General features: G+C 39.1%; 1 protein-coding gene across 1 annotated transcript in view; it reads left to right on the top strand.

The window, feature by feature from the left end:
* Positions 1-15,464, top strand: part of PCDH15 (protocadherin related 15) — a gene marked incomplete at its 3' end in the record, with an annotated part of 1,266,261 nt that overhangs the window by 139,024 nt on the left and 1,111,773 nt on the right. The window contains exon 2 of the mRNA XM_080641959.1: positions 11,944-12,053. The remainder of the gene's footprint in view (positions 1-11,943; positions 12,054-15,464) is intronic.

Raw genomic sequence — 15,464 nt, 5'->3', positions numbered from 1 at the left:
GATTTCATTTCTCACTCATATTACACACTCCTCACATTTGGGTGGCAAGAATATGGATGGGACGTTCCTGAACAGTATACTCACTCAGAAATCTAGGATAACAGCATAGCCAACATCACAATTGTTTCAATTCATCATGCCAGATAAAAAATCTCAGGAGGATCCTGCTCCAGCAAAAAAAAAAAAAAAAAAAAAAAAAAAAAGGCCTTAGCCTGGAAGTAGCACATGTCTCAGCTCAGCCAGAACTAATCACATCATCTCCACCCAATCACGAGAGAAGCAGGGGTGCAATCCTACTATGTATATCTGAAGCAGTGTGAAGTATGTGTGTAGGAAGAAAGTCAGGAATCTTTGTTGAAGCTTTAAAGACTGCCACACAGAGATCTTTAACAAGCTATACTCAAGCAGTGTTCAGTAGTCATCTTGCAAACTCCTACTACTAGTTTCACAGATCTCAGATAAGGGCTAGGACTGGAAATTCAAACGCCTAAATACTAATTGAGGTTTGATTGTGAATGTGTTTGTAAAGACTATTTTCATAAATTTATAGAAATTTGTTTACAGGGTTGGGCAAAAGTAGGTTTACAGTGGTTTCTGTGGAAAACAATGCAAATAATTAATAAATCATAATACAAGAAGAAACTGTTTCTCGTACTCACAACTGTAACCCTACTTTTGCTCCACCCTGTATGTATCACACAAAACCAAACAATGGATTTTTCTCCTAAGAAAAATATGCTTGAACTGAAGGATTTTACTTGAAGTCTTTCCTCTTGCCAATTTGATTGGAGAGCCAGTTCTGTGATTTTGCTTTTGTCCCTGAATAGCACAAGAGGCCTCCTGTCCTATATCAGATCTTCTTCAGGTGCCCTCAATCCATTTCCTTTATCCCACTAAATCAACTATGCAGTGTGAAATGAGTAGTTCAAGATTTATTATAGTCAGTGGGTTCAAAAGCTCCCGTCTCTTTGATTCTTACACCTTCTAGGTTTTGAAGTGAAATTCATCATGCCCAGAGTACTTAGCATTTACTAGTTACAAATAGGTGTATTGTCTGTTAATTATAAAAGAAAAATATTTCAGTTTAAAAATTCTATGCTGGGTTGTTTATATTTTCCATAGTTCCAATTTTAGTATTATCAGTGGAGGATTACTTTTCTAAAAAATAGTATTTGGATGAGATTTGAGAAAATTTCAAATCCATTTTATTGTGTGTGTGTGTGTGTGTTTGCTGTTAAAATCCCAAGGCTTTAACAGTGGTAAAGATAAAAATCCATTAATAATTGGTTTTATCTTTTTTCAGTTATTTGTATAATAGTATTTTTGAACAAACCAAATATTCCTGAAAAATAGACTTTGGTTTTTCATTACCTTACAAGTTAAAATTGTTTTATCATAGCAACCTGATGTTTTTGACAAGATGAGTAAGTGTGCCATGCAGGTAATTTGTTCATTGACTCATTTGGATATAATAGTCGAGAGAGAGAGAGGAGAGAAAACCTAAAGTTTTTTCCTTCTTTTTCATCCAGTAACATTGTTTTTCACTGATTAATTTATTCATTCTTTTATTGAATACCTACTATGTAACTGCCATATGAGATATGTGTTACAGATGGCCCCTTTGTACTTTCAACAATAAAGATAAATAGTAAAATATAAGAAAATTAAATTAAAGAGGCATATATATTAAAAAAAAACAAACACACCCACTCTTTGTGGGTACATTTCAGTGTGGTGAACAGATAGTGAATAAATGAGCCAAGCATCTGATAATGCCTGATAATGAATGGTATAATGAAGGGAAATAAAACTGGAAAAGAGAATGTGTCTGTATATTTGACTTGATCAGTTACATTTAGGAAATTAGTAATTTCTTTGCTTAGAAGCATTATATTTTACTAGAGGCCCAGTGCATGAATTTGTGCATGGGTGGGATCTGGCCAGCCCGGCCCCAATTGGGGTAGATTGGGGCAATTGAGGCAGATTGGGGCCAGGCCTGTCGGGAGGAGGAGATGGCAGGAGGTTGGCCAGCTGGCCAGCCTTCCCTGATCTGGGCCAGAACAGGGCTGGGCCGGCTGTGGGGAGGGGCCATGGGTGATTGGCCGGTGGCCCTGACCCCCGATTGGGGTAGGGGAGTAATTGGGGGTGGGGTTGGCTGTGGGGAGGGCTGTGGAAAGTGGGCCAGCCAGCCTCACCCCTGATTGGTGTGTGTGGGTGTGATCAGGGGTGGAGCTGGCTGGGAGGAGGGGCTGCAGGCCAATTGGAATGGTGGGGGCTATTTGGGGGTGATGCTGGTGGGGAGAGGGGCTGTGGGTTGATCAGGGTGATGGGGGACCACTGAGGGGTGGGGCTGGCTGGGGGAAGGGGCTGTGGGTCAATCAGGGTGGGAGAGGCCAATTAGGGGCAGGGCCAGCTGGGGGGCGCAGGGCCGCGGGAGGTTGACCAGCCGGCCCCAACCCCTGATTGGGCCAGTTTCCTGGCCGCTGTGGGCATTATAGTGACCAGCTGTTTGGCTTTTTATATACATAGATCAGGTGTCCTCAAACTATGGCCCGTGGGCCACATGCGGCCCGCCGAGGACATTTATCCAGCCTGCTGGGTGCCGCTGCCTGTCCTGCTTAGAAGCTGACTCGTCCCAGGCCCGAAGTGCGCATAGGAATTTGTTCATAGTTTTTTTTTTAAACTATAGTCTGGCCCTCCAATGGTCTGAGGGACAGTGAACTGGCCCCCTGTTTAAAAAGTCTGAGGACCCTGACATAGATTGTTTAAAAACAGGTTGAGAGAGAAGGGCAGAGGAGAAAAGAGAAGAGAATTTTCAAGAAAAACCTTGCACTTAACAACCTGATGTAACAAATGCTTCATCCACATAGAGCTGAACAGTTTTGACGTGCATTTATCATATGTAACTGTTGAGAAAGCACCAAAGCACTGTTTGTTGACCTAACCCAGTATTGGCAGGGGCCCTTCTCTAGAGAAGTGATAAAATTGAATACTTTAAATCTTTCTCGCTTCTATTTATTTTATTTTTCTCTTGGGTTCATCCAGCAGACTAAAGTGTTTCCATGCTGAGATCCAGTCATTCATTTTTCAAGTATTACAATACAAAAGAGAAACCTTTAAATATATACTAGAGGCCCGGTGCACGAAATTTGTGCATGAGGGGGAGAGTTGTCCCTCAGCCCAGCCTGCACCCTCTCCAATCTGGGACCCCTCAAGGGATGTTTGACTGCCCCATTTAGGCCTGCCCCTTCTCACAGTCTGGGAGCCCTCAGGGGATGTCGTACTGACGGCTTAGACCCGCTTCCCGCAGGGAGCGGGCCCAAGCTGCAGTCTGGCCTCCCTCTGCTGGAGGCAACTGGCTGATTAGGGAAAGGCACCGCCCCCATCACCGCCTCGCCACTGCTGCCTCTGGCCTCCCTCTGCAGGAGGCAACCCAGGGATCAGGGGAAGGCGACGCCCCCATCACACCTCTGCTGTTGTCACTGCCAGCTGTGAGGCTGCCTGAGCCTCACCCGGCCCTCATTGCCTGAGCCTCGGGCCCTCATTGCCTGAGCCTTGGGCCCTCGCAGCAGCAGCAGCTATTGGTGGCTTGCCTGAGCCCCGGGTCGGCCCTGGGCAAGTCCCTGCTCACCTGTGCCTGCTGCACGCGCAGCTTGCTAATGGGTTGTTACTGTGACAGCGTCCCTACCAATTTGCATATTACCCTATTACACGTAGGTAGGATTAGCTAGCTAGTTACGATGGTAACAATTATGTTTGAAATGAGAGAATATTACCATGTTAAGAGATGAAATTATTTTTTAACATGTTTAGTTAAACCAAAATGTAACAATTGCAGAATTATTAACTAAAATGATGTAAATGATGACAATTCTCAATGTGGGACACATAAAGGCTGATCATTTTGTTAACTAAATTTTATTTTGAAACCATTTTCAATTTTTCTCAAGCTTAAGAATAATAATGAACGATAACCAAGCAGATATGTCAGAAACTGATCTTTGATCATTTATATACATTATCATTTTTGCAAATGAGCCTAGTTCTCTCATAGTAATTGTTGAGTAATTTACATATACACTAGAGGCCAGGTGCATGGATTCTTACACTGGTGGGGTCCCTCGGACTGGCCTGCACCCTCCCACAATCCGAGACACCTCAGGGGATGTCGAAGAGTCGGTTTTGGCCTGGTCCCTGCAGACCAGGATTCGTGCATCAGGCCTTTAGTATGCATATAAGATCTTTGGTTAATTTCTTCTTGCCCTCCCACTGCCCCCATTCCCTCTGAGATTCATCAGTCTGTTCCATGTTTCTATGCCTGTGTGTGGAGCATCTGCTCCTTGTTGGTCATTATGCGTCATAGCTACTGGCCAGTCAGCTGGTTGGACAATTGCTGAGGTTTTTATATATTTATAGATAGATCAATCTCATTTTGAAAATAACTGGTTCAAAGTATAAAATACTAAGTTGGCTGATCTTAAAACCCCGATACTGGGAAATTTCGGCTCTAAGGATACCCGCTATATATTGCCAGAACCAGAATGTCTCTCTGTGTGGATATAATTATTATCAGGAAAGCAGTTTTCCTTTATTTTAGGTGGTCTTCCTTTTCTGTCATTGACCAGCTACAAAATTATTAAACACTATGAGTGTACATTTCTTCATTTGTAATATGAGGGTTTAGCTGAGTGTAAAATCTAAAATGTTCAATAATTTTAAGAGAGAGGAGATCTTTCTAGGCCTCAATTACAACATATTTTAAAGAAAGGATGGATTGCATGATCTCTGAGATCTTATGAAGTTCTCCTTGTGTGTGTGTGTGTATGTGATTGGGACTGTGGTTCTGTGTGTTTATGTGTCTATTCCTACTAGAAAATAGACTTTGAGAGTAAGTTATAGGACAGCCGTGGGCAAACTACTGCCCGTGGGCCGGGCCCATTCGGCTGTTCTATCCGGCCCGCGGAGCCGAAAGAACAGAGGGTTCTCCTGCTCTCCCCTCCGCTCCTTCACCAGCAGCAGTGTTAACATGGCAACGTCGGGAAACACGGCCACAGCTCCTTCTTCTGAGTGGGCGGATTTATATCCGCCCATTCAGTAGAAGGAACAACCTCTCAATCTTCCAGAGGCTCCTTGTAATGCCCGCGGACGCGTCTCCCGATATCACCCTAGGAATGCGTAGACACGTTATCGTGGTGATGTAGGGAGACATGCCCCTGGAGAGCACAGTATCAGAGCACAGTTTGAAATGAATAAAACTATTGAAATAAAAAAAAAAAAGACCATATCCTTTTATGTAATGATGTTTACTTTGAATTTATATTAGTTCACACAAACACTCCATCCATGCTTTTATTCCGGCCCTCTGGTCCAGTTTAAGAACCCATTGTGGCCCTCGAGTCAAAAAGTTTGCCCACCCCTGTTATAGGATATCTTATAAATAATTTTAAAATCCTAAAGAGAAAATAGAGGAAAAATAAAATAAAGCCAAATTAGAAGATGTTCTCACAATATAATAAGTTTATTGATTTTAGATATTAAGATATACATGGAGTCAATAAAGGTATTAACAGTAAAAACAAACAAGCAAACAAAAAACCCAGATGGTGATTTTTGGAAGCCAGGTTTCTCAGTGCTGGCATGGGAAGTTACAGGTAAGCAAGGAGAGAAGACTAGAATGGTCTATGTTTAAACTTGGGTTTAGCTTTAAATAGATGGGTACTTATAGAAATACAGTTATATGTATATATATATAAGTTAGTGCACACATGTATTTTTTTGCTCAGTCAGCTGAGAGGGCCTGGAAGCAGCAAGACTCAAGTAGCAATGGAGCACTCATGATATCTGGAACTTGGTTTTTAAGACCATTCTCCAATAAAAGCAACTAGAATTCCTTGGAGAAATGGCTGGTTCTAGGGCTCATCCAGGAAATACATAAGATGAGGAAGTTCTCAAAATAGACAAACCTCTCGCACATGGGATATGTCAGAGAACTCATGAACAACATGCAAGAGCTCTTGATGGCCAAAGTTGGAACAATTTGAGCAATATAAGTAAGTAGTATTATAAGCCAAATTATAAAATAAACTAGAGGCCCGGTGCATGAAATTCATGCATGGGGTGGGAGAGTTGTCCCTCAGCCCAGCCTGCACCCTCTCCAATCTGGGACCCCTCAAGGGATGTTCGACTGCCTGGTGGGATCAGGCCTTAACGGGGCAGTCGGACATCCCTCTCACATTCCAGGACTGCTGGCTCCCAACCGCTCACCTGCCTGCCTGCCTGATTGCCCCTAACCACTTCTGCCTGCCAGCCTGATCACCCCCTAATCACTCCCCTGCCAGCCTGATCCATGCCTAACTGCTCACCTGCTGGCCCGATTGCCCCTAACTGCCCTCCCCTGATGGCCTGGTCACCCCTAACTGCCCTCCCCTGCCGACCTGGTCACCCCTAACTGCCCTCCCCTGCAGGCCTGGTTGCCCCAAACTGCCCTCCCCTGCCGTCCTGGTGAACCCCAACTGTCCTCCCCTGTAGGACTGATCGCCCCCAACTGCCCTCCCCTGCAGGCCTGGTCCCTCCCAACTGCCTTCCCCTGCTGGCCTGATTGCCCACAACTGCCCTCCCCTGCCAGCCATCTTGTGGTGGCCATCTTGTGTCCACATGGGGGCAGCCATCTTGTGTGTTGGAGTAATGGTCAATTTGCATATTACTCTTTTATTAGATAGGATATCCTTGAGACCATACTGACATAAGTAAGTGACTGGATAAATAAATACATGGGGGAGAAAAGATAAACCTCTCAACGTACAGGAATTACAAATGTATGTTTTAGATACTCCATCTTCAAGAGGATGAACATAACTTCTCATTCCTTAAGTGTGGGCTGTACATAGTGACTTTCTTCCAAAGAGTACTGCATGGAAAGAGGGGCAGTGAATTTACATTTGGTAAACCTGAAAGACACTACCTCAGTCAAATGATCAAGATAAACATCAATAATAATGTCTTTTCAATAGTGTAGACCAGTGGTCGGCAAACTCATTAGTTAACAGAGCCAAATATCAACAGTACAATGATTGAAATTTCTTTTGAGAGCTGAAAACCGACTTCTGTGCATGGGCCACGAAGTTTCATTCGCACTGTACGTGCGTGCCCGCATGTGGTATTTTGTGGAAGAGCCACACTCAAGGGGCCAAAGAACCGCATGTGGCTTGTGAGCTGCAGTTTGCCGACCACTGGTGTAGACCCTTAATCTGACCTAATAATAGACAAACATGTAAATTGACTGTATCTCCGCTATGCCCACAGCCAATCAGATTGAGTATGCAAATTAGAAGGCCAAAGATGGCAGCCATCCAGCTGCTCCAGGCACGAGTGACCAGGTGGGGCAGGACGCCTGCTATGAGAGGGAGGGCGGGGGGTGGAGGGATGTACAGGAGTGGAGTGCCTCAGCGAAGACAAGACTGCAGACTCCGGAGTCTGTAGTAAGGACAAAGACAGCAGTCTGCAGCGAAGATGGCAGACTCTGGCCGGAGCGAAGGCCTGGGTCCCAGGTGCAGAAGGAAAACTGGTGCTGGAAGCCAAGGGAAGGAAGGCCTATTGCACGAATCTCTTTGTGCAACGGGCCTCTAGTAAATGATAAAATTGGAACTTTCCCTCTGTGGTCTTCCTCCCCCAAACCCATAATCCCAATTGGACCATGGAAAAGACATTTTAAAAGTCCCAATTGAGGAACAATCTACAAATTACCTGACCAATATTCCACAAAACTGAATAAAAAGCAAAGTTTGAGCAACTCTCATATCTAAAAGGAGCCTAAGGAGATAACAAAGTAGAATGTGGTGCCCTGGGTGGCATGGTGAAACAGTAAAGGAGAAAGAGGACAGTAGATATAAACTAAAAAAAATCTGAACAAAGTATGAACTTGTTTAAGATAGTGTGTCAATGCTGTTTCAATAGTTGTGACAAATGTGCCATTGTAATGCGAGACACTAATGATAAGGGAAACTGTGTGTGGGGTATGTGGAACTCCCTGTAAGCTGTCTCCCATTTTTCTGTGAATATAAAAGTATTCTAAAATTAAAATTTTATTAAATAATTTAATATTTTAGATTTGACTACTCAATCAAGATTTATAATTTATTCAACATTTTTTTGATATATTTATCAAAGTTTTTTTTTTTCTGGATGTTTACAATTTTTTACAAGGCAGTATTTTTTTGATAAAGTTCTCTGAGGTTTCAAAGACAGGACTTTAGAACAATTTCAAATGTTGCCTTGATCATATGAATGGGAGTGGCTGACTATTAGAGTTTAATGTTCAAGAGGCTTTTGTAGGTGTATTGATAATATGTTTCTCTCAGGAAGATAAAAATAAGGCAAATTTTCACAGTGCCAGAATTGTCACTCTAGGATTGCAGAGATATTGGGGAAATCTGGTTTAATAAGAGATACATGTGGATTTTGAAGACTTTCTGTAAGGATATCACACATTCTATTTTTAACTTCATTCATGACTGTCTTCTTTATCATTCCATTTGGCTTGTATTTTATTACCCTTGATTTTTATGCCTCATAGGCGTGACATTGTTGCAAATTAGCAAACTGCAAGGCTTAGATTGTAAAATTGACTATAATAGTGATGGTTTAGAATTAAGTAAAAATATTGTATTCTGAGGATTAGTTATCTTTTTTTTTTTTACAGACACTTTAAAAAATGTTTTTTATTGATTTCAGAGAAAGGAAAGGAGAGGGAGAAATAGAAACATCAATGATGAGGGAGAATAATCTATCAGCTGCCGTCTGCATGCCCCCTATTGGGTAAATTTAGCCTGAAACCCAGACATGTGCACTAACTGGGAATCAACCCATGACCTCCTGGTTCATGGGTTGATGCCCAACCACTGAGCAATACCTGCTGGGCTAGTTATGTTTTGAAATGAAAAAAAAAATAGTAAGTTTACTGGCTTGTCTAAAGTTGTAGGAGTACAGTTGGTTTGTTAGAATATTTTATACATCCCCTCTCTTTTTCCATTTCAGTTGACAGCTCATCACCTTCTTTCCCTCTTCTCTGACAGCCTGGTGACATGTCTTGGTATCTCCTCACCCTGTTCACTTTCTCTAACCTCTCCCTCAGGGAAACTAAAATGTCAGTTTTGACTCTGGAAAAAAAAGATTCTTCATTGGTAGTTTATTTCTCCTTCATACCATTCTTTACTATATTGTTTGGATGCCCGTATACCATTATAATAAAATTATAAGCGCAATTATTATTTTCCATTCCCTTTTTTTATAGTACATTGAGGGATCTCTAAGAATTAGAATTCAGAGATTTAACTGATTAGGTAACTTATCATCTCTGATTTTCTCTCAAAACATGATAGCTTGTAAATTTCCAGTGGCTATGTTCCAATTGATGGGGGGGAGACAATGAAATTTACTAGTAATACCTCCACAGAAACTACTTGTCATGCTCTACCCAATATATTAGTTAAGTTTAGACTCAGAACAGGTTGTATTACTGTAAAAACATGGTGTACTATAATTTATGGTGGAGAAAATGTACTCCCATTTTTTTTAATTTCAAATTTTTAGTACATGTGATTTACAAGGATATGGGTCTTTGGTAAATAATGTTAAGTTCCCCATTAATATCTAATCAGTTTCCAACAAGGAGTCTCTGTGATTGTACCTATTAAATAGATTTCAGGATTTAAACCATTTCTTCTTGTAAACAGAATCTCAAAACCACTTTAATTTTATTTTAAAATCCTATTAAACACCTCCCTCCAGGTAGACAAAAGGATCTCAATGGAGCATAGAACAAATAGAGCTATCAGTTAGCCTAGAGATCGGGAAGTCCAAGAATAGTCATTGACGGATAGCAAATGGAAATGAGTCAGAGAGGGTAATGATGCTGAAAATTAAGACCAGAAATGAAAATCAAATGAAAAAAAAAAGTCAGTTTCTAGGCATTATTAGAGACCTGGGTGGAATCCCATGGAGAATCTAGTAGACAAATATGGCTAAAAAGAGGTTAAACATATAGGGCCATAATTTATAGGAATATGAGAATGTGTATCTATCAGAGGTTTAGAAATAATGCTCCTGCTCAAGTCACACAAGGCAGGAAGTCACAGTGTCGGTCCCATCTTTTTTCTGATATTGAAGTGGAAGTGGACGTGGTCTCTGACACATATAAGCAACTCTGACACATATAACTGTTCATTCTGCAATAGAATATTGGGAGCCAAATGCATTTAAAATAGTAGCTAGAAGTGAAATGAGGGAGAAGACATATTTAATTGCAGTTAGAAAAGGAATTTAATGATCCAAGCATAGACATTAGAAACTAAGCCCAAACTGGAAATCTGAAACCTATCCTTAGTAAAGAAACTACCAAGTTGTGTTCTATAAAGTTATAGATTTTAATAATTGGCTCCTCAATAAATGTGACAAAGTTATTAAGGCTTATGTGAAATTACTCCAGACTGTTACATAAAACCCAAGAAATCTTACATAATCAAAAAGAAAACTTCTGGGAATTTTGTTTGTTAGGAAATTGGGCTCATAAATCGCTAATGCCTTTTGTAGATATTGCCCGTAGTAAAAATATATTAAAACAAGAGAGGTGTAGGAGGCTTAACTATAAATATATACAACTGCCTTACATCATAAAAAGTCTTTTACTGTTATGGAATGATGTGGATAGATTAATGAAAGAACTTATTCACATATGCATAATCCATGGACAGACAATAGTTCTGTGAAGGCTTGGGGAGGGGGCAGGAGTAGGGGAGGCGGTCAATTGTGGAAAGGGGGGAGGGGCACATCTGTGATACTTTCAACAATAAAGATAAAGATAAATTAAAAAATCTAATTACCTGTCTCATGTATCCCAGTTGACAGCTTGGGGATGTTATTAATGCATTCCCATAGGTCTGAAACGTTCCATTCAAGCAGAGCACTTTCTGTAGCGTCCATGTATAAAAGAGGTAAAAGTGGACTGGTTGACTTAGCTGGTGAGGATATCCAGCATAATTTTGACCACATTACCTTTTATCAGCCTTCATAGTGGCGCCAGGTAATGGGAATTCTAGGTTTCTCTGGAATGAAAAATAAATCCACTGTTGTAAACCACATAACCTTCAAAGACAAATACTTCCCTATTGGGTCACATTAGGTTTTTGTGTGTTTTTTTTTGCAAGTCATTTAGAAGCATTGGGAAATCATTTATCTTTTACTACTTCAATAATTTTAGTGAGAAAATAAAGTCATGTGTTTTAAAAATAGTAAGAAAATAGTTACATAAAAATGAGTCAATATCCCTTTATTATTTTCCAATTATATTGTCAAGATATATTACTGTTAATAGGTTCTTATGAATGCTTCCAAATATATTTTATGCACTTGCATATGCACACACACACGTTCCTCTTTATACATATGAGAATGTAAATAACATATCAGAGATCTGATATGTTAAATATATACTTGTATCTTAAATATATATTAAATCTATACTTGTATCTTATTAAATCTATACTTGTATCTTATTAAATGCTGCATAGAATTTCAATGTTTGAATAAGCCATTATTGATTTTACCAATCATTATTTTTAATTTTTTAACATATTTTTATTGATTTCAGAGAGAAAGGGAGAGGGAGAGAGAGAAAACCAATGATGAAGAATCATTTTTCAGCTGCCTCCTGCACGCCCCCTACTGGTGAGCGAACCCACAATCCCAGCATGTGCCCTTGACCAAATCAAACCTGGGACCCTTCAGTCTGCAGGCCAACACTCTATCCACTGAGCCAAACCAGCTAGGGCTTACCAATCATTATTAATCAACTATATATTTTACCATAGGCTAAATTTTTATTAAAAACTATTATTTAATGACCATCTTTATAGATATATTTATAAATGTGTGCACATGTTTATGTAGATGGAGCCCTAGAGATGGAGTTATTGCAGAATTGCTGTCAATGAGCTATGGGGGAACTCATGTCAACAATGATATGAAAGGTACTGTACCTCTGCTTCCTCCACCATGTGGTAAGTCATTAAATTTATTTTATCTTTGCCAGAGATCTGAAAATGCTGTATAATTTTTTATTTTATTCTGCATTTCTTAATAGCAGGCAGACTGAAAATATTTTCATATATTTCACAGCCATTTCATTATTTTTACAAACTGCCTGTTCATATCAGTTGCCAATTTTCTATTTAATGTTAAGGAAATTGCCCTCTTTTAAATGGCTTGAAAAAATATCCAAAGTTTAGTATTTTAATTTTTATTAATTAATTTACACTTGATATTATTTTGTTATGGATTTGATGTAAAAGCTCATAGTGAATAGTTATTAATGTCAGAAACTCCTTTTTACATTATCTAGTTACCTTCATTAAATTCACCTTTGAAACAGAATTTCCCTTTGTTTCCATAAATATAATAAATATCTTGAGTAGTTAGTTTCTTCTCATTTCAATAATGAGACATATATACTATTTTCCTTTTTGATTCATGATTGCTGGAATTTCAGAGTTAAGTTTAAAAAGTTGTATTTGCTGTCATTTTTAGTATATTTCTATCCTTTATTTTGCAATCCACTTTTTACTTTAGATCCATATTTTATTGGGCAATCTGAAAATAATGCTATTTTTATATGTGTGTATACATATATGTGTGTAGATTTTAGCTGTGTATATAGGGGTGTGTGTGTATGGTGAGGGAGGGAGAGACAGAGGAAGAAATCTGTTCCAAGCAGCTGTGAAATTATTAGCCTTGACAGAAATGTAAAAATTTAGTCTTTCTGGTTATCTATTTCTATATAATAAACTTCCACAGAATGTAATGGCTTAAAACAACATGCTATCTTTTATAAATTTTGAGATTGATGGGCTGGACTAGGAGGTTCTTAGTGAGTTACAGTTAGATGGCAGCTGAGGTTGGAGTCATCAGGAAGCTTTATTCACCTTACACTTAGACCGAAATAGCTGGACTAAGGGGGAATTAGTCATTTCTCTCTCTCTCTCTCCAAATGACCCTGTCATGTGGCTCACTTGACCTCTTTCACAGCCTTACAATCTCAGGAAAATTGGATTTCTTAATGGTGGCTCAGAATTCCAAGAGGTTCAAGGAAAGAATGCATAGATCTTGAGTCTTAATGAAAGAATTATCTAAAGATTTATACCATCTGTAATTTCAAATGCCATCTAATAAGAGTATATTTCTTTGGATAAAATTACTTATAATATAGTGATATATAAATATACATATCATGCAATACAGCTGATACTTTAACATATATTCATGTATTCTGTACTTTGTTGTACTGAGTATAATTCTGTGCATGTCCTATTCTCTATATGAAGGTGTTTTATTACTCTTCATCTCTTCCTCACAATTCTATAGGTTGCTATTATTCCCTTTAGTACATATTTGGCAATAGGCACAGAGTAATTTGTTTTAAGTCAGATTGCTAAGCATTAGTGTTATAACTGAAATTTTAATCTAGTGACATAAGAATTTTTATCCTGGGAATTGCTAGGATGGTGTGATTATCTACAGGAGAGGCCTCAACAGGGACTGTATCTAAATGCTCATAGCCACACAATCATAAAAAATACAGATGCAACTAAAATTCCTCTCTATGCAAGGGAATAAAATGACTTTTAACACAGAACATATAATTTCAAGATAAATATTGTATAGGTACCCTTCCTTCTAATCTCTCTTTTATGAAGTTAGCTTATACAGGTGAAGATAATTTATCTCAACCCCCAAATTACACTTTATTTTTTTAAAATATATTTTATTGATTTTTTACAGAGAGGAAGAGAGAGGGATAGAGAGTTAGAAACATCGATGAGAGAGAAACATCGATCAGCTGCCTCCTGCACGCCCCCTACTGGGGATGTGCCCGCAACCCAGGTACATGCCCTTGACTGGAATCCAACCTGGGACCCTTCAGTCCGCAAGCCGATGCTCTATCCACTGAGCCAAACTGGTTAGGGCCCAAATTACACTTTAAAAAAATATGTGTTTTTATTGATTTCAGAGAGGAAGGGAGAAAAAGAGAGAGATAGAAACATCAAGGATGAGAGAGAATCATTGATTGGTTGCCTCCTGCATGCTCCACACTGGGGATTGAGCCTGCAACCTGGGCGTGTGCCCTGACCGGGAATCGAACTGTGCCCTCCTGGTTCATAGTTCAATGCTCAATCACTGAGCCACACCAACCAGGCTAAATGTTTTTTGAAAGTAAAGAACAGAATGTATATGTATGTGGTGTGATTCCCCCCCGCCCCCATGAGATGTTTTTCCCCGCATGAAATGTTTGGTGGTTTCTTGGAAAGTGAAGAGATCTTTAAAGACTGCTTTTCAGCCATAAATAATATTATCACTATAGCAGTTGTTTTTTTATTTATAATTGTATTTTTATCAAAATTTGAAAATAGAGCTATGAGGCAGGTAGAACACATATAAGGATCCACATTTTTAAAAAATCATTTGAAATACAAGTGATGAGGTTTAGAGAATTTATATCATATATATAAGTCACGTAGCTAGTATGTAACTGAGCTAGGATTGGAATCTGTGTGCTTAGACTTCTAACCCATGGGTTCTCCTACCATATCAGTAATCTCTTCAGGCTTGACCCTCATAATCTGTGACTTCATAAAATCTTCACAAGCACCCTATAGAGTAGGTGTTTTTAGCCCCAATTTTTAGATGACAAGGTTGCGGTTAAGATAGAGTAAAATAGCTTGCTTAGGCCATAGCTAACAAGTGTTTGCCTACATCTATTATAAATTCTTTCCTTCATGCTAGTGAACCATTCTCAGTATGTGATGTGGACACTCATTTCTAGTAGTGTTTTTAGCAGTTTACTAAATTATTATTGCTCTAAGATTAAAGGATTGAGCATATATGTTGTTTATGCACTGTCTATAAATAACCCCTAAAATCCCATCTCATTCTCTGCAATTAAAACAAAATTGCCTCCATGCCACCTGCTACCAAATAGAAAATATCAATGTGTTATGGAGTCATTTGCTCTTTCCCAGATTTCAGGTGCTCGCATTTTTATTCTGATTGAAATTCTCTCATTGATTTTTCAAATTTTATAAAGTGAAAAGCCTAAGATAGATTGAGAATTCACCACTGGGAGCCATGACTTTAAAATGATTTGTGACTGTTCTTCAAATAGAACAGAGAAGATTAGGACTTATTTCCTGTAAGGATGATGCTGATTTTCATCTTTTTAAAATCTTACCAGAATAGAAGCTATATTCATTCTTCACAAGCCAAAATACCTTTCTCATATATATGGGTATTAAGATATTTTTTAAATATCATCTTTCTGAGAACTGATTTCAGCAAGAATTAGAAATACGCTTCATTTGTGAGTAAGTGGCCATCTTAACTATAGTTACTCTGTTCAAGACACTGAAATAGAGCAC

Source organism: Plecotus auritus (assembly GCF_963455305.1).
Source record: "Plecotus auritus genome assembly, chromosome: 9".
Lineage (NCBI taxonomy): Eukaryota > Metazoa > Chordata > Mammalia > Chiroptera > Vespertilionidae > Plecotus > Plecotus auritus.
Note: the sequence above shows the minus strand (reverse complement) of the source record. Positions and strands in the feature narration are given on the sequence as shown.